This window comes from Capsicum annuum, chromosome 5, assembly GCF_002878395.1.
Source record: "Capsicum annuum cultivar UCD-10X-F1 chromosome 5, UCD10Xv1.1, whole genome shotgun sequence".
Taxonomy (NCBI): Eukaryota; Viridiplantae; Streptophyta; class Magnoliopsida; order Solanales; family Solanaceae; genus Capsicum; species Capsicum annuum.
The window spans coordinates 185,820,566-185,844,240 of NC_061115.1; the positions used below are offsets into that span (position 1 = coordinate 185,820,566).

The 23,675-nt window shown below is 34.6% G+C and overlaps 1 long non-coding RNA gene across 2 annotated transcripts; it reads right to left on the minus strand.

The window, feature by feature from the left end:
- Nucleotides 1-9,462: 9,462 nt before the first annotated feature.
- On the minus strand, nt 9,463-22,709 carry LOC124898955. Of its 2 annotated transcripts, none has more exons than XR_007056066.1 (3): nt 22,354-22,709; nt 17,946-18,033; nt 9,463-9,764 (listed from the first exon to the last, which is right to left on the minus strand). It is a non-coding gene; the product is annotated as an uncharacterized LOC124898955 (long non-coding RNA). The 2 variants fall into 2 exon arrangements; XR_007056067.1 differs by lacking the exon at nt 22,354-22,709 and adding an exon at nt 19,947-20,098.
- Between the last annotated feature and the right edge of the window lie 966 nt (nt 22,710-23,675).

A 23,675-nucleotide genomic window follows, 5' to 3' on the forward strand; every position in this document is an offset into this window, starting at 1 on the left:
CACCTGGATAATCATCTACTATTCAAACTTCATATCTAGTTCTAAAAATGATGAATATCACAACCTCATATACTATTCTCACTTGGAAACTATAAAATAAGACATAAAAAAACACTAGTCTAATAAAGCCTCATAATAACAATAATTGATCAAGATCATATGGCCTATCTTATTATAATCCATTAACACATCCTCCTTCTACCCACCATCACTATTTACCCTTTTATACATCTAAATTACTATCATAGCACTATAAGTTTCAACTAAACTCTTTTTTTTGTAACCTCAAGGAAGCATAGATTAACAACACTCAATAACCAAGTACTTTCATCAATAACCTATACTTTTCTAGCACAATGAATATCATCAATAACTCTTTTCATACTTCAAGTAAACAACAATTCACCTTAACTAATAACTCCCGCTCTACCTTCTACTAAACTAACACATAAGGACATATCACTTCATTACTAACTCGATCATATGCTAAAAGAAGATTCGGCTATACATACACTCAATAAATTATCCTTACCATCTTTCTTGTCACTACACCTCTAAACCTAAATTTTCAACCAACACAAGAACAACAAGATAAACAACAAGTTGCTAGTGAATCAAAATAGGTCTCACACGGCTTCACTAGACTTTGATTTTGTGTTTTGAACAAGAAAATGAGATAAATAACAAAACAACTATGCTAATGAATCGAAAGATCCCCACACGGCTTCACTGGACTTTGATTTTGTGTTTTGAACAAGAAAATTAAATAAATAACAAAGCAATTATGCTAGTGAATCGAAAGAGCCCCACACGGCTTCACTAGACTTTGAGTTTCAAAAACACCATAAAACAAGATTATATATTACAAGATACAGAAATTTGACACACAATATTCAATGATCTAAGAATACACATCTTGCTCTGTCTTAACTAAATGACTCATAAGAATAAGGGTATAACTTTAAATTTGAGGGACTTATAACATACTAGAAGGCTCTTCTCAAGCCGCTTTGTGAGACTTTTGAAACTTCTTGCAAACAAATCTGAGAGCATTATCAGGGGAGGAAATTGGAACTTACCGATAAGGTTACCTCAAGAACAGTACATAGATAGAAAAGTATAGATTATCATTATAGATTCTGAAGAGAAATCTAAAAGCATATCTGACTTGGGCTTAGTGCACGATTTGCAAACATGATAAAACACTTTAACGTTCGAAACTAAAAAGTACAGATGGTATACTTTCTAGCTCTCTTGCAATCCTATAACTATCTATAGAGACTGTCTGAGGAAGTACTATCTGTAAAGATTTAAGCTCGACTGTTTCTGATATCATAAAAAAGAGGCGGAGATGGCCTAAATAGAGTAAGATAAAAATCTGTATAAGTTTCTTAGAGAACCTTTCTAAAGCCCGATCTGAGACTTAAAAGAAGGGGAACATTTCCTAAATGCCCTGTAGCCTCTCGAAGAAAAGTACAGACATCTCCATACCATTTTGCAAGACTCTACTAGACACGGCTTCACAGATACCCTAGGACACTTGAACGTTGTGCTTTGATACCAAGTTTGTAACTCCCCGAAATTAGGTCCTAAGACGTCACACGGTGCTTAGGGTCACAAGTGACCCAAGATAACTCTTTTACTGGCACAACTCATAAGCAACTAAATAAAATGCTTAAATCTACATAAAATTAGCGAAAACATAAAACTTTTCTGAACTTGATCAATACAAATATGAACTTTACAAGATTACAACTCTAATTTTACAAAATAAAACTTAAACTGAATACATCAACTTCTACTGATTGTCTACGAAACCTCTACTAGTACTGACTATAGGTAGCCGGGTCATGAATCCCAACTATCCCAACTCAATACGACTGAAATAAGAAAATAAAGAACTGCTCAAACTATCTATATGACTCAAACCCTTGAATTAAAAGGATTCATCACCTGCTGACTGGAAGCTGCGAACTGACTGAATCTGAATGCGCATACTAAGTCTTGTACCTACATTATGAGACAATGTAGCACATAGACGTATATGTGGATTAGCACTTTGGGAATGTATTGAGTATATGGGGGTGCAATTCAATAAGTAAACAATATCTCAATATCATCACAATTTATAAAATCACGCATGCTGACAATAATGACTCACATAGCTTGAGTAAAACTGGAATATAAATACTCATAAACCATGAATCATGATATATATAATATAAATCTCGGGAGTCATTACACTTAACTCAAAACTTGTACTCTCCTTTTATTCTCAAAACTTGTAAGTTAAAGAAATCTTTAAATAATACTGTCAAAACTCATACTCTTATCTTGATGAGAATAGCACTTCTTTAAAGCTCAAGGACTCAGAACTTTACAAACTTAAAACTTGGAAACTCTGGGGTTGGGAAACTTTAGACTTTTATGGACTTGGGAGTTTCTTCTAACCTACATAAACTATGTGAGCTTCATGTAGTCCAATATCTTACCCACGTCGGGGAGAGATGTTCTATCCTTGCCATCGAATAGAACCTTAACTTTAGTGATCACTGTCTTAACCCACTTGGGGTAAATCAGAAACCTACGGGGGCACATAGTTCTGGGGCATGAGACCTCGGAATCAAGTCCAACTCGGTGCTAAATACTACTCCCTTACTTAGCTCAGAAGTAAAGAAAATTCACCTTAAAATATTTCATCAATATGTGATGGGAGCCAAAATGCATCCCCTTTATCTCAAAATCAAAGATGTGGGTTTCTTTCTTAACTTAGGATCAAAACTCACTTCTTTCTTGAAATTTTGATAGACTTATCATCAAAACTTTAAAGATCGCATAATAATGAAAATATGAACATACTTCTTGCAATTCCTTAAAAGTCATCAACAACTCATTCTCAAAACTCATAATTCAACAATAAGGCTCAAATCATAATAAAAAGTCTTGGGAATACTTGAAAATATGATATTAATATACGAATGTGCAATTTATATCATGAACTCTCAATTTATATCATAATTAAACAAGATAATCATGCAATTCAAGACTTGAATAATTTTGTAATTTCATAAACTTGAAATATAAAAAAAATATTATGAATTCATCTTGAAAATACGAAATTCTTTAAGAAAAACTAAAACTTTTGGGCACAAGAACGAAAGGGTGTTCTTGTTCAAACCCTACATACCTTAAAATTGAAGCTTTAGATGAACTCTTAACTTCGGATTGCTATTCTTGAGATTAATTGGTGTTTTTCATAGCCCTCGAAATGGGGAATCCAAATCTTGAAAAATTATTAAAAACCTACGGTTGAATCTTGAGATATTTGGATTTTTAGGTTGAAATCCTAATGAATATTCTTGGTGACTTTGAAAGAAAATAAACTTATTTTGGTGTTTTGGGAGTTTAATCCCGTGTTATAGATGGATAGGGGTTGGAAAATACCACTTTTTCCCTTACAAATGCAGAAACAGAACCTGAAAATAGTTAGTGTGCGACATATCATGCGTCGCATGCTTATCGCATGGTGCAACTGCCTCAGACATTAAAATGACCATAACTTTTCGCTCGGGTATCAGATTTTTGTGAAATTGGTATCGTTGGAAAGCTAATTCAGTTAAATACAATTTGATAGGTCCTAGGATGAAAAATTCCATGTATATTAAGAGTTATACATGTTTGAAGTAGACCCTTGTAGAATCGAATGTCAAACTTTGGACGAATCAATTGATCTTAGCTCAACTTTTTTCTAGGTCATTGCTATGAACATTTTTCACCTCTAAACTACTCCATAGACTAGGATAATGATCATGAAACTTATATTCACATGAGAATCACTTGGATTAGAGCTTAGATGCGTAGATACGATGGTTAGAATTCCATCACGAAAAGACGGGGTATTACAATATGTATACGCATATTCAAATATTTATTACTATTAAATTAACTAAATAATAATTAAATCTAGTATACCTTGAACTCTTCAAACATGACTTGTCTATGGTCTTCTGGAATCTCTGACCAACTGTGCCAAGGTTGTGAAAAGAGTCTCCTAACACTCTCCCTTACTTTCTTATTAACTTCTTTTGATGCAGGATGCCACCTGTATAGAACAAAATAAATATGCAAGCATGGATATTTTATTAATAAAAAAATAAACTTACGAATAAAAAATAAATTTACGTAGATCCATCAGGCTCGATAAGACTCTACCAAGCCTGTCCTTATCTCCAGAAACTAGACCAATCAAATGTGCATTAGTATCATCTTCTACAGGTGAAGGTAGAGGTAGAGGTGGAGGTGGAGATGGGGGTGCAGATCCAGATACAGTAGCTGTCCTTATCTCTAGGAATAGACTAATAAAATGTGCATCAATATCATTTGCTACAGGTGGAGGTGGAGGTGGAGGTGCAGATCCAGATACAGATGCTACTCACGGGAGTTCCCAAAGTTCACTAAATGGGGGAGTAGATTTCTGCGCATTGGAGTTAGAGCTGTCTCTCAGCCGCTATCCTGAGAGGTGGGGGGATGAATCGCGAGGGGATGGAGTACCAGATGATAATCTCGAAGTCCCTACATTTGTAGGAGGCCTGAAAGCATGTGGAGCATAAGAAGTACACATCTGTCGCTGCTTTCTGGGACCATGATAATCTACAGGATTATTAGTGCCAAATGGGACATAAGACCTCCCTGATGAAGAGGTATGCATCTGTGGCTGTGAAGAAAGTCGACCAGGAATATCATCAGGATTTATAGGCATTCAAGATTTCTTTTTAGCAGTTGACTTCAAATTCTTATCAGGACTAGGCCGATCACCGCTACCACTGGATGTCATCTGTATGCAAGTTTACATTAACATATATAAAAATCAATTTGTATTCTATCAGTGATACTAGCATTCCATAAATATACTTTTTAATATAATAATGAGAGTTTATTGTTATGGAGTCATTAACAACCCTTTGAATATGTGGAATTTACAACTCTCCACCATTTAAATGCAAACATATAGGTAGAGGTAATAACAAAGACATCACAAAATTATTTTGCAGTATGCAATCTTTTGATCATGGCATTGCATCAAGTTCAGAACTGAACCAGTTTCTGTGTGTTTTTTAGGCACACTTTCTTGTGTTCTTTTATCATTTTTGAACTAGTTTTTTGGTACAGAATTGAGCCATTAACAATTACAGCAACTGAACCAGTCTTTTATCATTTTTAAACCAGAACTGAACCAGTGTTTTATCACTTTTGTCTTCTATAATAATAAATTACATATACGAAACTGGTGGACCTTGTGAGCTTTAATAGCTGCTGTCCAACATCTATAATATATTAGAAGTGTGAAGAAAAATAATTTGAACTTTTTGCCCTTTATTAAAAATTTTTGTAATAGAAAAAATCGCCATTTACTATTTATTTTCATTTAGTTATTATTTATGATAATAAAATATTTGTTTAGAACATGAATTCAAACTGGAATTGGAAAAGTTATTACGTGAAACTCTTTTTTTTTTTTTTTTAAATTGGGGGCAGGGGATGGAGAATGGGGGAGGGGATTACAATGTGGGGAATCGAACCCTCACCAACAAGGTGGAAGTTCAGGTAACTAACCAACTAAGCTACTAAGATTCTCCTATTACTTGAAACTCCACTTTGAAATTGGATACTTTTTGAAAAATAAAGGATTTTCCACGTATTCTATATGGAAAGTCCATTGCAACGGCAATTCCAATTAAAAATTAAAGTTAAATTTTCACCGGATATTAAGTAAAAGTTTATTTTGAAAGGTTTTTTTAATTATATGAGAAAAATTCTAAATATATGGAAAGTAATATATATGCAACATTTAAAAGTTTATTTTGAATTTTTTTTAATTATATGAGAAAAATTCTAACTATATGGAAAGTAATATATATGAAACTTTTTTCTTTTTATACAAAATCTAAAAATACAAATTTTTTTTGTTTACTCCTAAATATATGTGAAGTGAAACTCCTAACATATGACAACTTTTTCTCTATATAGGAATAAACTCTAAAAGGTTTTCGACTATAGGCTTCTTCGTTCTTTTTGGTTTCCTTCTTATGTCTTTTATTATGATTTTATGACATATATATAATCTATTATTTGTATTTGTGTGTCAATGTTAGAAAATTATGCGCAATTGAAAGAATACTTCGTAATTGTTTGGGAGACGGGGGCGGAGAGGGGATGATTGAAAGTTATAGAGTTGTCTAATTATTTGATTATCGGCTTGATATTAAAAATTTGATGGTTATGTATTCTTTGATTTTAATATAATTTGTATGATTTTCTAGATCATGGTGCTTTATGCTTATTATTATTATTATTATTATTTTATTTTGTACAATTTAACAATTGTTCGTCGATGTACGAAATTGTTTGATATTCTCAACATAATCATCATGGAGAAGCAATTTTTTGGGGTAAACTACAAGGGAAAAAGAAGGTATGATACTCTTCTCTGTTTGCAAATTAGAATATGTATCTCCCACTATTTTGCTTTTTTTTTTTTTTTTAGTTTTGTGAATGAAACCAACTGAGAATCTACTATAGCATAATTAGAAAATGCATGTAGAGCTTTTCATATTCGAACATGTGCACATAGGCAAGATGTATCGCACAGAGCTTTCGAAACAGAAATTATCTTACAACGTGTTATGTTGTTCGAACTCTTCGAAAATATAAACGGAGTGTACATGTCATATTCTCCACAAGTAGTGTATTTGAAGAATCCGACACAATTGTAGCATCGAAGGTGATAAGTCCCGCAACTTAGACTATATGAATACTATAACCTAAGAACTAATCTTGCATTAGGAATGTGGTTGAGGGAGAGAAAAGAGCGAGCGTTAGATAAGGACATGTCATAGTACATAGTAATCTTAACCCTGCGTGGGACTACTTTAATTTTTGCATTCATTATTCCCTAAAAATGTATCCCTTATGTTGGTTTTGTAATATTTTTACGTATTTATGTTATTAAAAACTTTTTTGGGTAATGAAATGTGTTACACTGGCATATGTAACTTTACAAATGAATAGGCTTACCTTTGTTATAAAAGATCACAAACATAAACCTTGATCTGAATTATCAATTCGACCCAACCCCTACTCTCAACTCAAAACCCAACCCTAACATAATTCTTAACTCGAGACTAAATCCTGGTTCCTGACTCAAGATTCGACTCTCGAAGCAAAAACTGACCTCGTCTCTCCACTCTCCACTCCCAACTTCAACTCTTAGCACGAGACTCGAATCCTGACCCTGGACCCTACACGACCTGATATCTGACTCGATATACGATCTTGACTTCTAACTCTAAAGTAGGACCTAACATTGAATCTTAACCATTATCTAACCCTGACTCCTGACCCAAGACTTGGGATCTGACCTCGACTCCCAACTCAAGAGCCACCCTGACTCTTGAATGGGGTTTGACCTTGAGTCTGGGTCAATAATTAGGACTTGGGTTTGGGGTTGGGGTCCAAGAGTTAGGTCCAAGGTCAAGGAGGTCAGAGTTAGAGTCAAAGGTCAGAAGTCTTGTCGAGATTGGACACTAATTCCTATGTAGTGGTTGGTTCTCAAGCTGACGTCGAAAGTTGTTCTCGAGTTGAGATCGAGGTTAGTTTGGTCAAGTCTCGAGAGACTGTACTCAAGTGAAGTTTCAAAGTCGAGTCTCAAGTCCAGATTGGATCGTGGGTCCTATATCGGTTTGGGATTGACACTCGAGAGTGATGTGTCAGGGTAGGGAGTTAGGTTAAGTCAAGAGTTGTCTCAGATTGAGAATTGAAAGTCACGGTTGGGATAAGTTTGATAATAATAGTTAGGTTACACGTGCGAAACACGTACACTAAACTAGTTAGCTCTAATAGCTGCTGTCATACATTAGCTACTGTCTAACAGTAGGACAGTCCAAGCAAGGAAAGGATTTTCAATGAACAACTAATGCACCGAAACACAACACCATAGCAGAACTGTGGCTGCATAGCAGAACCGTGGCTGAATAAACCATTTATTAATCCTTGTTACTTTGTTTCTCTTTTTAAATGGTTCAGATCTACAATTTAAAGATCTGACCTCAAATTCAAATACAAGATGAAAATACTAGGTGATTCTCTTTTCATTCTTTTAATCTTGACGGATAAAATTATCTAATAATACAGTTCATATAGGTAGATAATATCCCATAAGCTATGTAAACACAACATAAATCTCAACACAGTAATATCATATAAACTGCTACCATATTTACACCGATAATGTACAACTTACTGGTGATTAAATTACAGTAACAAAACAAAAACTTCTTAAACTTCTTATATCTATAAGTTGCTCTCAGAAAGAAATTGACAAATACTGATTATGTCTTCCTTTTGTACACTCCACCAAGCATCAAAAGCCAACAATTCTTTTCAATAGTTTTCAGCCATGTACCAAATTATATCAGAAATTTCAATACTTGTGTACATGCACATCTGAGTTCTTGTAACATATATTTCTAGTCCTGATAAACAGTTCTTAGCAGCGCTGATCAAACTTACGACAAGCTAATAAGCTCAAAATGGACAAAGAAATCTCCAAAACAGCGAAGGTAAGAATTTTACATAATGCTAGAACTTACAGAATGCTTATATAGGGCTATCCCTCTGCGGTATCTTGTTATTACAGGACCTATGTGACTTGCAACACTTGAACTCCTAAATGAAAATGGTATGGCAATTAGTTCATCTAGTTTAACTTCTCTATTAAAGTTCTCTGGTTCTAACATTTTACAGAATATAAGAAAGTACCTACTTATACTTTAGCTTCATTGCACATTTTCACTTGACAGACCGGTTTAAACATGAAGCCAAGAAGATCAACTAATAATTAAGATTCCTCAAATATAGAACCATGAGACCGATACTTGATATCCAGAGCTTGACAGTTCACTCATTGAAATGGATATTCAATATCAGTTGAGACTCATGACTGCTTTAACGCCGCTCAGGCATTTTAAGAAACAATAATCTACAAGAATTATTTCAAAATCAAAAATGAATTAACCAGAAACCCGTAGTAGTGATAGTCTGTTGCAAAAGGGTACTACTAGAACAAAACTAGGTAAAGAAATTGTATTCATTTCCTTGGCAACATCGAGTATAGATCAATCCATGCCAACAACTGACTATGAAAGAAAACGAAGTCACCCTTTTGGAAGTCACCCTTTTGCTGAAATGCATCGTAGCGCTACGATGCAAAACATACATCTAATAAAGAACGCAAGCAAGCTTAGGGATTCTGTAATGCCCCAAAAAAGAGTTCTGAGAAGTCACACGGTGCTCAAGACTATGAGTATCCTTAAGCTAACCCTGCAAGCCATCTACTAAATCTGAAACTCATAATAGGGAAGTATGGATATATAAAATCAAGCTAAAATGCGAAATTCTGTATGAGCTAAGCTGAAACTGTCTGAATATAATATCTGAAAATACTAACTCAAGAGTCTGATCAATCAATACTGAAAATCTGAAGTATATCTATCTAGCAGTCTAACAAGTCTCTACTTCTAATGCTAGAGAGTCACTGGGACAAACCCCCAGCTGACTCGAACTGTTTGAAAATACTGAATCATCTTATACTAATAAGCTAAAAAACTGAATGACCAAGCCTCCGAACTATGAGGGACTCACCAACGATCGGGATGTAGATGGAGATGCTCGAAATCACTCACGCTGCTGGAAATGAGCACCTGAACCTACATTATGAGACAATGTAGCACATAGACGTATATGTGGATCAGTACTTCTGGATTGTATTGAGTATATGGGGGTGAATGCACAAGTAAATCAATATCTCAATATTATTATAAATTTGTAAAAGAATGCATGCTAAATGTAGATGACTCACATAAGCCGGAATATCTGAAAACTGAAAATCATAATCATGAATAGCAAAACATGTTGCATAGATCTAGAAAGTCATAACATTTAGTTTCTAAAAGTTGTACTTGTATTCTATCTTTAAATCATGCTGTCTAAATGTAGAAAGGACTCACTTTTATATCTGAAATCTGAAAACTGAAATCTGTAGCTAATGTCTTTCATAAAGCAACATCTGAGTAAAGCTGTGAGCCTTTACACTTAGTTCTAAAAGCTTTTTCTGTTATTCTTTTCTATAGGTTGTAGGGAAATCCTTTTAAAAATAACTATTCCGTAAGTCATTACAGTTAAGGAGGTTCTTCTAACCGGCATACACTATGTGAGCTATCATAGCGTCCAATGTCTAGTTCCCTTATGGGAAAATCTCACATTGGGAAGAGGTGTCATACTATTTCCAAGGAGTATAACCTAATCTAAGTGATCACATCTATAACTATGATAGGCCACCTAAAGATGATTGAGTTGTTGGCGACCTAAAGACGATTGTGGAATTAGCTTTCCTTCCACTTCTTGATGGGATTATCTTAGCACTGGTTCGAGGGTAGAAAAACTAGAAATGGACTAGATTAGCTTACAAGTAGGCGGGCTCTAACAGAAATGCTAATGGCTGGCTTTACTTTTCTAACTTTACCCATATAGAAATGGAAATAATCTGATAATCTGAACCTACGCTGGCTCGTAGTTCCGGGGCATGTGAACATACCCAACTTAGTGCTAAATACTACTCCTTTTAATCTGTATTCTCATTCTGTTGGAAATCCACTTTTAAAACTAATATAAGGGATTACAATGGAAATCTCTTGTAAATCTGTTTACTGTAACTGTAGCTAAATCTGTAAAGTGAATTCAATATCTAAGCTGAGATCAAAAGATCAAATCTTTGTTCAAAATCTGAATATAACAAGTCATGGGATGCTTAAAAGTATAATCTTCTTGAAATATCACCATTCAAACTAGGGCTAATAACCCATGCATCTATTTCATGTCAAATCATCATAAAACTCATGTTAAGTAATGAAAATATTGATAATTCAAGTCTAAATCTGGAAATTATTGAAATACGCATGAAAATACATTAGTAAGCATGCAATTCAACGTCAAAATCACTTGAAATCTCATAATCTTGCAAGTAACAATATTGGGTATGAACCCTAATTCAAAACTCATGTAAGATTATCTTCAAAAACTAATTTTGGGCACAAGGATGAAAGGATTATCCTTGTTGAAAACCCTACATACCTTAATTGATGAACAAAGGAAGAAACTTGGACTTTGTGTTCCTATTGGTGCCCTTGAAGATAGATTCTTGAAGCTCTTGAATTGGGAATCTTGAATTTTGAGTTTCTTTGGAGAAAGAATGGTGAAATTTGGATTTCTTGGGAATGAAGTTTTGATATTCTAGGGTTTCTTTGAGAGAAAGTTGATGAAAAATGAGCATATAATGGTTAGAATAGGATTAATTCAGTGTTATTCACGAATTGGGACTTGGAAAAAGACTAAACTACCCCTTTAAAAATCAACTTCGAAAAATAGGAAGGCGATTTTGTCACTCGGCACGACGCGATGCCTATCGCGGTGCCATACTGGAAAAAGAAAGAGTGTTATTTTGTACTATGGCGCGATGCGGTGAAATCGTGTTAGGCTACTAGAAAAGGGAGGAGCAGGAACTGGAACTTCACCGTGACGCGAGCCAATCACGGTGCTTCACTCGAATCGAACAATTGCGATTCTGCCTTTCACCACGATGTAGTGCCTGTTGAAATGGCCTACTATTTTAACTAAAATCACCATAACTTCTCAACCGAGTATCGAATTGAGGCGAAATTCATATTGTTGGAAAATTGATCCAATTATCTACATATTAGAGGGTTTAAACCTAGAAAATTCTTCATGTATCAAGAGTAATTCATTTATGAAGCTAACCCTTGACATTCTAGGAGTTAAACTGAGCTAAGAAAAGTACGGGGTATTATAGATTCATCCTACCATATTTCAAAGAAAACATAATAGAAAATGCATAAAACACGACATAGAAGAAGCACTAAACAAAAGATTATCCAGCTATACTCCATATCCATAACACGGTAGGACAGAATAGTACAATTTATATATATATATAATCCATATCCAGAGAAATGCAAGCTTACAATAATCAAAGAGAAGAGGAAAATATATAACAAACATATCATGTCCAAATACAATACACTAAACCTGAAGCCAAATTACTTAGAACCGACAAAAAATATTCTCAAAACACAATAATTAACAATATAAACTTAAACAACAACAAAATTAGCAAGAATCCCATTCTTAGTTACATCATTAGCATATAAAAAACTAACAAGCTAATCTATATTCTCTCAATCTTCCTCATCGCTTGTTACATTTTCAGTATTCTCCCATTTTTCCTCATCCATTGTTTCATTTTCATGGTCCCATTCGTCCTCCCAGAATGATTCATTTCCCTTGTCTATTTCTTCCACAATATTTGCGATGTCAATGATCTCATTATCAGAAACTTCTTCTAATATGCGTTGAGGATGTTTGAGATTATTTTCCGACTCATCATCTACTATTTGATCAACAACTGCAACTTCGTTCTGGTATGCCATATCTGACACATTCTCAATCTTAATTCTCCCCACAAGCTTAGTTTTTATAACCACCTACCAATTGGCTTTATCTCTGCGCAATGGATATTTAGCATAATATACATTTTGTGCAATGATAAAGGGATCATAGCGATTATATTGCCTCGTGTGCTTAACTTCAATTATATTATGTTGTTATTCACCCTGGTACCTCTATGTGATGGATCAAACTACTTGCACCAAAATAGAATTATTTGTTTTTTTGGCCAACCAGGGTACCTAACTTCTAATACCTCTTGTATGACACCAAAATATTCAACGATTTGACCATTACCATCGACATCACCTTCAACACACACTCCACTGTTATTAGTTTTCTTATACTTAGAAACTTTCTTAGTTTGAAACTTGAAACCATTCACACAATGTTTATTCATTGTCCTAATTTGAGTTGCAGGACCAAATATAATATCTCTCACCAATGGCAAATGTTCGACGGTACTATGTTCATCCAAAACCTACATATCGTTAAATCAAAATATAAATTTTATTAAATGACCTATATATAATTTTAGTAAATGCATATATGATCTTTCATACTTACATATTCTTCAAGTCAATCGGAAAACCTCGTATATATGACATCATTACCCCAATTTCCAATAAATAAATTGTCAAGTGTACATCATTAAGATTTTTTAATTAGTGAAGTGTCCTTAACAAATTAATATAATTCGATAACATCATTAACACTTACTCAAGATATGGTTGAATCTGTGGAAAATTGAGCAAAACATGTGTCATAATAGATTTTCTTTTCATACCAGTGAGGGCTCATGTACAATAACTTTTAGACCCTTTACTCGAATTGGTAAAAATTGATATAGGTGGAAACATAGGATCATCATCACCTTCATCGTTACGATTGGACCTATTTCTCTTAAATGGTACTTCATCCCCAAAGTAGTAAGAACAAAAATAAACAGTTTTTTTGCAAGATAAGCTTCACCAACCGATTCTTCAATCTTTCCCCTTTGCTTAATAGTTTGTTTGCATAATTTTATCTTAGGTAGATAAAAGTAATTTTCTTAAGAAAATGATGGAAATAATTTAAAAAAATTTACCTCTCTTCTGGATACATCCAACTCATTTGAACTGGGCCTCCAAGTCATGCCTCTTCTACGAGGGTAATTGGAAGATGCTCCATCACATCAAAAAAGCCACATGGAAAGATCTTCTCCAACTTAGTAGTGATGACAGGAATATTCTGCTACATTCTGTCCAAGCTACACTCCAACAACTTTCCCGAGCACAAATCTTTGAAGAACAAACTCATCTCTATGATTGGTTTCCATATCCTCTTAAGAAGGTGGCTAAATACGTTAGAATCAAGGTTTCCATAAAAACGTGACAATCATGGTTTTTTATACCAATCAACTTCCCTTCTTCCATATCCGCTCGCTTTTCTAAATTCGAAGCATAGCCCTCGGGAATCCTCAAATTCTTAACCCACTCATATATTTCCCATTTCTCATCTAATGTGAATGAAAAACTGGCCTTGGGCTTAAACAATTTACCATTTTCTTTTTCCTTCAACCACAATTCCTTTCTCTTGCAATACTCTTTAATATCCATTCGAACTTTTGAATTATCTTTTGCCTTTCCCTTAACATCCATAACTGTGTTGAATAAATTATCAAAATAATTTTTCTCAATGTGCATCAAATCAAGAGTATGCCTTAGTTTATTGCCCCTGCAATACGGCAACTCCCAAAATATGCTTTGTTTGGTCCAATTATGTTCAACACCATATCCAGGAAGTCTAGAAGGTGGACCATTTGTAACTTTAGGCAAATTACAAACTCTGTCCCAAATCTAATGTCCTGACAGTAATGGAGGTGGCGGATCATTCTCAATCTTATTCTTTTTAAGGCATTTTTCATCCTTCTAAACTCGTGGTCCATTGGTAAGAACTGGTGGTGACAATCAAACCAACAATTTTTTCGACCATACTTTAAAGTGAATGCTTTACTATTTTCCATGCAATATGGTCAAGCTAACATTCCAGCAGTCATCCAACCAGACAACATCCTATATGCAGGAAAATCGCTAATACAACAACAAGAAGAAGCCTAGTGTATTCCCACACAATGGGATCTGGGGAGGGTAAAATGTATGCAGTCCATACCGCTACCTCCAAAGAAGTAGAGAGGTTGTTTCCGATAGACCCCCGGCTCAAGATAAAGAATAGTAAACAAAGTCGTGATGAAATGTGAAGAAGGATGGGTGGCTTAACAAGAGTAAAGAATAATAAATAGTAAAATAGAACTCAGAGCAATACGAAATAGGGGAACTAAGAGGCATAAGCAATAAGAAATAAGAAATAGGACACCCGCCTAGTAATAACCTCCACTCACAGACCAAAGCCACCCACCACACCCGAACTCTCCTGGAAAATGGCTCCTACCTATTGGCACAATCCTACGATTACTAACCCAGCTAAATAGGGACTCTCCTAACTACTTGCTACAACCCACGTATTCACCCTAGCGTTCTACCCTTATCCGTGACCTCCACACCTTCCTATCTAGGGTCATGCCCTTGGTAAGCTGAAGCTGCTCCATGTCATGTCTAATTACTTCTCTCCTGTATTTCTTCAGCTTGCCTCTACTCCTCCTAAAGCCATCTAAAGCTAGCCTCTCATACCTGCGAACAGGGGCATCCATGCCCCTCCTCATCACATGCCCAAACTATCTCAGCCTTTCATCTCGTATCTTGTCCTCCACTGAAGCCACTCCTACCTTCTCCCGGATAATCTCATTTCTAACTCTATCCCCTCTAGTAAACCCACATATCCAGCGCAACATTCTCATTTCCTCCACCTTCAATTTTTGAATATGGGAGTTCTTGATAGGCCAACACTCCGCTTCATACAGCATGGCTGGACAGACTGTCACTCTATAGAATTTGCCTTTAAGCTTAAGGTGATCTATAGAATTTGCCTTTAAGATTAAGGGGCACCTTCCTGCCACACAACACTCTTGAGGTGAGCCTTCACTTTATCTAGCCCGCTCCAATACGGTTAGCGACATTCTCATCAATCTCTTCATTCCCCTAAATCATAGACCCATCTCTTACAAATATCTTGGGAATCCAACCTCACCACCACTTCGTCCTCCTGCCTCAAGTCATTAAATTTGCAAGGAGAATCGCTAATAGTCCACATTAAATTTGCACACATAAAAAAATTCTGCTTAGTTGATATATCATATGTCGCTACACCTTCATGCCATAATTGTAGTAATTCATCTATCAATGGCTAGAGAAATACATCGACCAAACTTTTTGGATTGCGGGGACCTGGAATAATACAACTTAGAAATATGTAGGGACTTTTCATGCACATTTTAGGTGAGAGATTACATGGAGTAATAAATACAGGCCAACAAGAATAAGGTGTGCTAGAATTAAAGAATGGTATGAAACCATCTGCACACAACCCCAATCTAACATTTCTTGGTTCACTAGCAAAATCACGATAAGTTCCATCGAAATGCTTCCAAGCTTATCCATCTGATGGATGAGAGAAGACACCTAGTGACCTTCTATTTTCATGGTGCCATTTTATGTGTGAGGCAGAATTCATCGAAGCATATAACCTCTTTAGCCTAGGTATAAGAGGTAAATAGTGTATTGCTTTTATAGAAACCATCTTTCTACCGGGAGTCTGCTTATAACAAGCATGTCCACAAAACTTACAATTTTCTAATTCAGCATCGTTCTTATAGAACAACATACAACTATTTATACAACAATGGATTCTAGTATATGACAATCCCAACTTGGAAACCAATTTCTTTTCTTGATAAAAATTCTGAGGTATGTTCAACTCTGGAATTACTAGTTCACCCAAAAAAACCAACCATAGAGTCCATAGCAGCTTGAGCAACATTCCAATCAAATTTGATACTCATTAATTTAACTGCAACAGATAAAGTAGAATGCAGACTCCCGTCACATAGTGGGTGACTAGCCTTTTCTAATTATTGATAGAAACCTCTTGCTTCTTCATTGGGATTTTCTTTTAAATTCTATTCGGGTTCCATCCATCCCCAATTTCAAAAGCATCATTGTCCATTTCATGAATTCTATCATCATGTTGTACCCTATCATGTTGCATCCTATGTTGAACTCTAACATATTGAATCCTAGCATGTCGACCATGTACAAGCATGTCATATTCATCCACATGCAATGAATTATAAAATATACCATTCAACCTATCTCTCTCTCTGTGATCGACCCGTACAAAGTATTTTGGCTTGAATCCATTACGATAGAGATGGGTCATAACTATATATGGTTGAAAAAACTTCAAGCACCTACATGAACTACAAGGACACCTAAGCACTCTATTTTTTTGATATAGATCGAGTGACATAACATGATCAATAAAACCTCTGATACCATTAAGATATGGGGGTTTTAAACCACCAACTTTTTCATAATCCATATCATACATCCACAAATGATACGATGATCCATCTACAAAAATATAGATATTCAATAATATGCAAGTTTACATTAAAACATATAAAAATGAAGTCATTAGTTCACATTTCAAGTGACTACACTTAAATCGTGTTAACCATTTTCAAGTCACAAGGTCACAATTTCAAGTATCTACACTTAAGCATTTTCAAGTCATTAACTTCACAATTCAAGTAGCTACACTTAATCATTTTCAAGTCACAAGTTCACAATTTCAAGTGACTACACTTAACCATTTTCAAGTCACAAGTTCATAATTTCAAGTAACTACACTTAAGCATTTTCAAGTCATTAACTTCACAATTCAAGTAGCTACACTTAACAATTTTCAAGTCATAAGTTCACAATCTCAAGTAACTACACTTAACCATTTTCAAATCATTAATTTCACATTTCAAGTAGCTACACTTACACATTTTCAAGTCACAAGTTCACAATTTCCAGTAACTACAACACAATCATTTTTAAATAATAACTTCACATTTCAAGAGACTACACTTAACCATTTTCAAGTCACAAGTTCACAATTTCAAGTACCCATTTAACTAATCATTTTCAAGTCACAAGTTCACAATTTCAAGTAACTACACTTAATAATTTTCAAATCATAACTTCACATTTCAAGTGACTACATGTAACCATTTTCTAATCACTAGTTCACATTCTCAATTGTAATATAAGTCAGGTAATTCAATAAATTTAATAAAGCTAATAAGTAAAGGCGTCGCATGTCCCTCTCACATCATATAATCATCACAAAACCTATGGCTTTAAAAGCCATCTACAACAAATAATCCCACCATTACATTACATATAAAGCCTTCACTATAAAAAAATAGAGAGAAATAAACTTACCTTTATTTGACCTAATTTGAAGAGAAAGAGGCAAGTGATTGTCGAAAAATAGCAACCAACCTTTTTTTTCAAGAAATAGCAACCCAACCTGTTCATAATGAAAATATTATATCACAAATAAAGTAAAAGGTTAGCATCAACATTATATCACTTGATGCTGACCACTTAACAAATGAAGCAATATAGTAGTTAAACAAACATTTTCTTATGAGTGAAACACTAAGGGAATGTGTACGAAGTTAAAAAAAGCAGCACACATTCACTGTTTAGGTTGAACTTTGGGAATTGATATAACTTGTCAACTGTAAAATCATAATATAGGCTAAATAGCTAAGTTGCTTTGTTGCTAGAATAAAATTAAGTCAATGTGTGTTATGGTGGATCTGCAAAATTTAGATGTTTCTTAAGTTAACTATTGCACAAGTAAGTTAATGTTACTATATCTCCAAAAAATGGTTTCAAGGCGATATGCAAAACATCAACTATCAACCCACAATATTTGCTCATAAATTAGCTGATCTAGAACTGAGGTTGAAGTTCATAACCTCACTAGTCTTTATATAAACTCATGTAGCCTCACTGAAGTGTTGAAGCTCATTACGAAGATTAAGCAATGCTCTGTTGTTATTCATATCATTAAAGACATTCATACTTTGGGAATACCTTTGACAACTACATTCTAAAAAAAGGCTACTAGCTACATTCAACAGAAAGGTGTTCAACCTAACACTACTAGCTACACCATTCTAATCAATTGGTACTGCAACCAAAAAGCGAATAAACAAAGCCATAGATCTCTTGAGAGAAATGCATCTAAAATGAATAAAACCTAGTATTGTAACATACTCTACTATTTTCCAGGGATTATTTCAAGCAAAGAGATATCCCGATGCGCGAAAGATGTATGACGAGATGCGTGTTTTAGGATTCAATCCCCAAAACACGGCTCTATTTTGACCCATCATAAATAGAATAGGAAACATTATATCCCCAAATATCACTAGATAAGAAAAATGTGCAGAAATGTGCTTTGGGATGTGAAAACAATTCGTTGAGTATATACAGTTACCACTATGTACAACAAACCCAGTGTATTCCCACTTAGTGGGGTCTGGGGGGGGGGTAAGATGTACGCAGTCCATACCTCTACCTCTGATGAAGTAGAAAGGCTGTTTCCGAAAGACCCCCGGCTCAAGTCACGAGATATCACACAAACACATAGTACAGCACAGAAGCAGATGACATAACATAGATACGGCACCCATAAGGAATATAAAACAGAGTAAAGCAGGAATGCAGGAATATACAGCGGAGGAAAGCACATATTCGTAATAAACATGGAACACGGAACACGGAACATTGAATACGGAATCATAACAGGAATACACCCCCACCAATTTATTCCCTACACTAGCGACCCGAACTGGCCCTAATCCTCTGCCGTAATTCGCATCTTCCATACCTTCCTATCTAGGGTCATGTCCTCGGTGAGCTGTAACTGTTCCATGTCCCGCCTAATCACCTCACCCCAGTACTTCTTCGGTCTACCCCTACCCCGTCTAAAACCATCCAACGCTAGCCTCTCACACCTACGGACCGGGGCATCCGTGCCCCTCCTCTTCACGTGTCCGAACCATCTCAATCGTGCTTCCCGCATCTTACACTCCACTGAAGTCACACCAACCTTCTCCCGGATAGTCTCATTCCGAACTCTATCCCCTCGGGTCAGTCCACACATCCAGCGCAACATCCGTCCAGCGCAACAGTTACCACTATGTATACCACTAAATTGTTTACCCTTTTTGTTTAACCATTCCACATTCAAAATCTACGATTAATTTGAATAATTCATATGGAATAAATGTGTAAAGGAGATTGAATATATATATATACTATTAAAAGTTCTTCATTAGGGTGTCTTTAAATTAGAACTTCAGTTAAAGATTAACAAATTCTAACCAGTAATTTCAACTTACTCTTCACTAATTAGCAAAAACGTACCTCGTCGACGAGAGCTTTAGCTGCGACGTTAGAGCAAGGGAGAGAGAGAAAGAAATGGCGTTGAAGGCAACAGAGAAAGGAAGGAAGAGAGAGAGAAAAAGAAAAAAATGGGTCTGTTGCCTTAATATGGTGTGGACTAAAAAGTTTACTTAATTTCGACGATGATCATGATTTTTTAAAAATTTATATATTTAATTTAATTTTTGAAAATATAAAAATTATTTATTTATTATTAAATTAAAAATATCAAATATCGACAGTGAACATCACTTTTCAAAAAATTATTTTTTATTTAATTTTAACAAAAACGGCTCTGTTCGTCACTTTTTGTAAAAAAATAAAGAAAAATTAAAAATAATTACAAATTACGACGGATAGCATTGCTTTTTTAGAATTATTATTTTAAAAAACAAAAATTATAGTGACGTTGTCTGTCGCTTTTAATAAAAATAAATAAAAATAAAAATCAAATTTAAAAATCGACGGACTACATCGCTTTTCAATAAATTTATTATTATTTTTAAATAAATTGCGACACTATCCGTCACATTTATTAAAAAAATTATAAATTCTTTGTTAATTAGTTGGCACAATAATTCGCGAAAAAAGCGACGGATATTAAGACATTGGCTGTCGATTTTAATAAAAAATAAACAAAAATAAAATTAAACTAAAAAAGCGACAGACAGTGTCGCTTTTCTCTTCGCTTTTTAAAGCGACACAATTCATCACTTTTTGACCCTTTTTTAGTAGTGTAAGAGATACAAACTGCAAGGGCATAGGAATAAGATTGCAGAATTTTGCATCCTGAATTAAAGATAGAAGAATTTGAAGTGGAGAAAGAGTCATAGCATAGACAAGAGAAACAACTTCAGGTCCATCAGGGGGCTGGGGACATGGAAAAGTCTATCATAAATGGCACCCAACCAATAGAACATTCACTAGAAATAAGAATGCAAATACAATTTTAAGTGAGAAAGCAGTGACTTCAGAAGAAGCTTTCAAAATTACTAGTCAATTTGGTTTGCTAAATAAAGAGGTTCTTGAAAAAGATCTATCAAAAGAAGAAGGAGACAACTTGAAAGAGAATGTACACAAGAAGTAGGAGCAGGTTGCTAATGATCAAGTTAAAATCAACCAGCAATCTTATAACACCAAGGAATGGGTAGAGAATGTTTTTTTTCAGACAGTATGTACAGATCAAGCAACAAAGAAGGACAGGTTTGGTCAAACCATAAACAAAATACAAGAAAATCTAAAAATGAGAGGCAGGAAAGCAACAACAAATGGGGAGGTAGTTGAAATGGAAAAAAAGAATTACTTAGAGGGAGCAATCCACTGCGACCATCACTTGCATTCACCTATAAGTTCTTTATCAGATCAAGAAATGGTAATCCGAGAACCTGAGATTTATGTGAAGCCTTCAACAGTGATAACATGGGGAAAAGTTGATTCATATATGAGTGAGACTTTACCTATGAGTTGAAGGATACTGGACAACAGTTTGGAGCAGGTGGTAGTAAGCAAAAAAGTCTAGTTAGAACATTACATAAGCTGGTCATACATAGAATAGAAGAGAGTTCTGTTGGAGAATTAAAAAATGAAAGGTGGATGATGAAACTAGAGATGCATATAATGAGATGGAGCATACAAGAAACAAGCAGATGTATCACTAAAACACGAGAGAAAAAACAACAAGAAAGAAAAGAAATAAGACCTGAGATTTAGCATCCAAAAAAGGGGTGGCACTGTCTAAATCTTGTAAATGATGAAAGAACTATTTTGAAATATTAGGTCGGTAAATACTCATCAGGCATTTACAAAACAACAATTGCTCAATAGATATCATAGATTCCTTTTAATAGCTCTTATGGAGCTATTTCAGTAGGTGGAGCACATTCAGAGGTACAAAAGAAGGCTCAATATGTACAGTGCTGGTGCAAACATAAATGGTAAAATATGTTTTTTTGTTAGAGATAATACAAATGTTGATATTATCAACAATACAAATCAACAGATTACAATCAGGATCCTAATTCAAGAGAAGCAGAAACAACTTTTGGTGACAATGGTATATGCTAAGTGCACAGAGGGGGGAAAGAGTATCACTATGAAGTAATATATATATAACATGTCTCAATTTAATTTACCTTGGTTGATTGGGGGAGATTTTAATGTTATTCTCAGTGAAAGGGAAAAAATAGATGGATTACCAATGACTCTACAGGAGATAGAGGACTTTTTCTTTTGTATAAATTCATGTGAACTTGACATTTTAAAGGAAGCCCATTCACATGGTGGAATAGTAGGAGAGCAAGGGATGACTGTATTTTTGAGAGGTTGGATAACTTATTCACTAATGATCATCTTCAGACATGAGTTACAGAGATAGGGGTAGAGTACTTACCAAGAACAACATCTGATTATTCTCCTGTACTGTTGTTAATGAAGAAAGGAACACAACCATTTGCAACCCAGATACAGTTACAGTTGAAAAAAATAAGAAATTATGTGCAGAACCAACCCTGGAAGAAGTGAAAAAAGTTGTTTTCAGCTTTAATGATAGTAGTGCTAGTGGGCCGGATGGTTTCTTAGGTCTATTTTATCAACACTACTGGAAAGTGGTAAAACAAGATGTGCTTAAAATGGTAAGAGATTTTTTCAAAAGTAATAATTTTCCTAAAAATATTACTCATACCAACCTTGTACTGGTCCTTAAAAAAATTGGTTGAGAGTTTTATTGATCTCAGACCCACAAGTCTCAGTAATTTTATTAATAAGGCATTATCAAGAGTCATTCATAACAAAATAGAGGATTTTTTGCCTAAGATAATCTCAAGTAATCAATTAGGTTTTATTAAAGATAAGAGCATTATTGAAAATGTCCTACTCAGACAAGAGATTGTATCAGATATAAGATTAAGTGGAAAGCTTGCTAATGTAGTGTTAAAGATGGACATGTCTAAGGCATATGATAGAGTCTCATGGTTATTCCTAACCAAGGTGATAAAAAAAATAATTTTTTTTGAAGACTTAATTGATCTAATATGATAATTAGTTGCTAATAATTGGTACTCTATCATAATCAATGGTCAGTCACATGTTTTTATTCATTCTACTGAAAATTGAAATAGGGTGATCCACTATCACCAACACTGTTTATTCTTACTGTTGAGGTGTTATCTAGAGCTTTAAATAATTTATTTGAGAATGGCATGTAGAAGGGATATGATTTGCCTAAATGGAGTAGAAATTTAAACCATTTGACTTATGCAGATGAAACAATTATTTTTACATCTACTGATAAATCAGTTTTAGAGTTAATGATACAGGTGTTGAAAGATTATCAAGACATTTTAGGGCAAAGAATTAACAGTCATAAGAGTTCTTTCTACATATATAAGAGGGTTGTAGCTTCTTTGATGGGTGAAGTAGGTAGTATCACTGATTTTGTGCAAGGAAGTTTTCCTTTTCAGTATTTGGGATGTACCATTACTCATGAAAGAAAAAGGAAGATAAACTATAATGATTTGATCAATAAGGTAAAAAATAGGCTTCAAAACTGAACGGGAAAGATTTTATCATTTGGAGAAAAATCTATGTTGATCAAGAGTGTTTTTACAGAGCATTCCTCTGTATTTATTATCAACAATTGTGCTCCCCCAGTTTACTGTGTATGAGTTGCTCAAAATCTTTAATAGGTTTTTGTGGAGCATAAAAGAGGAGGGG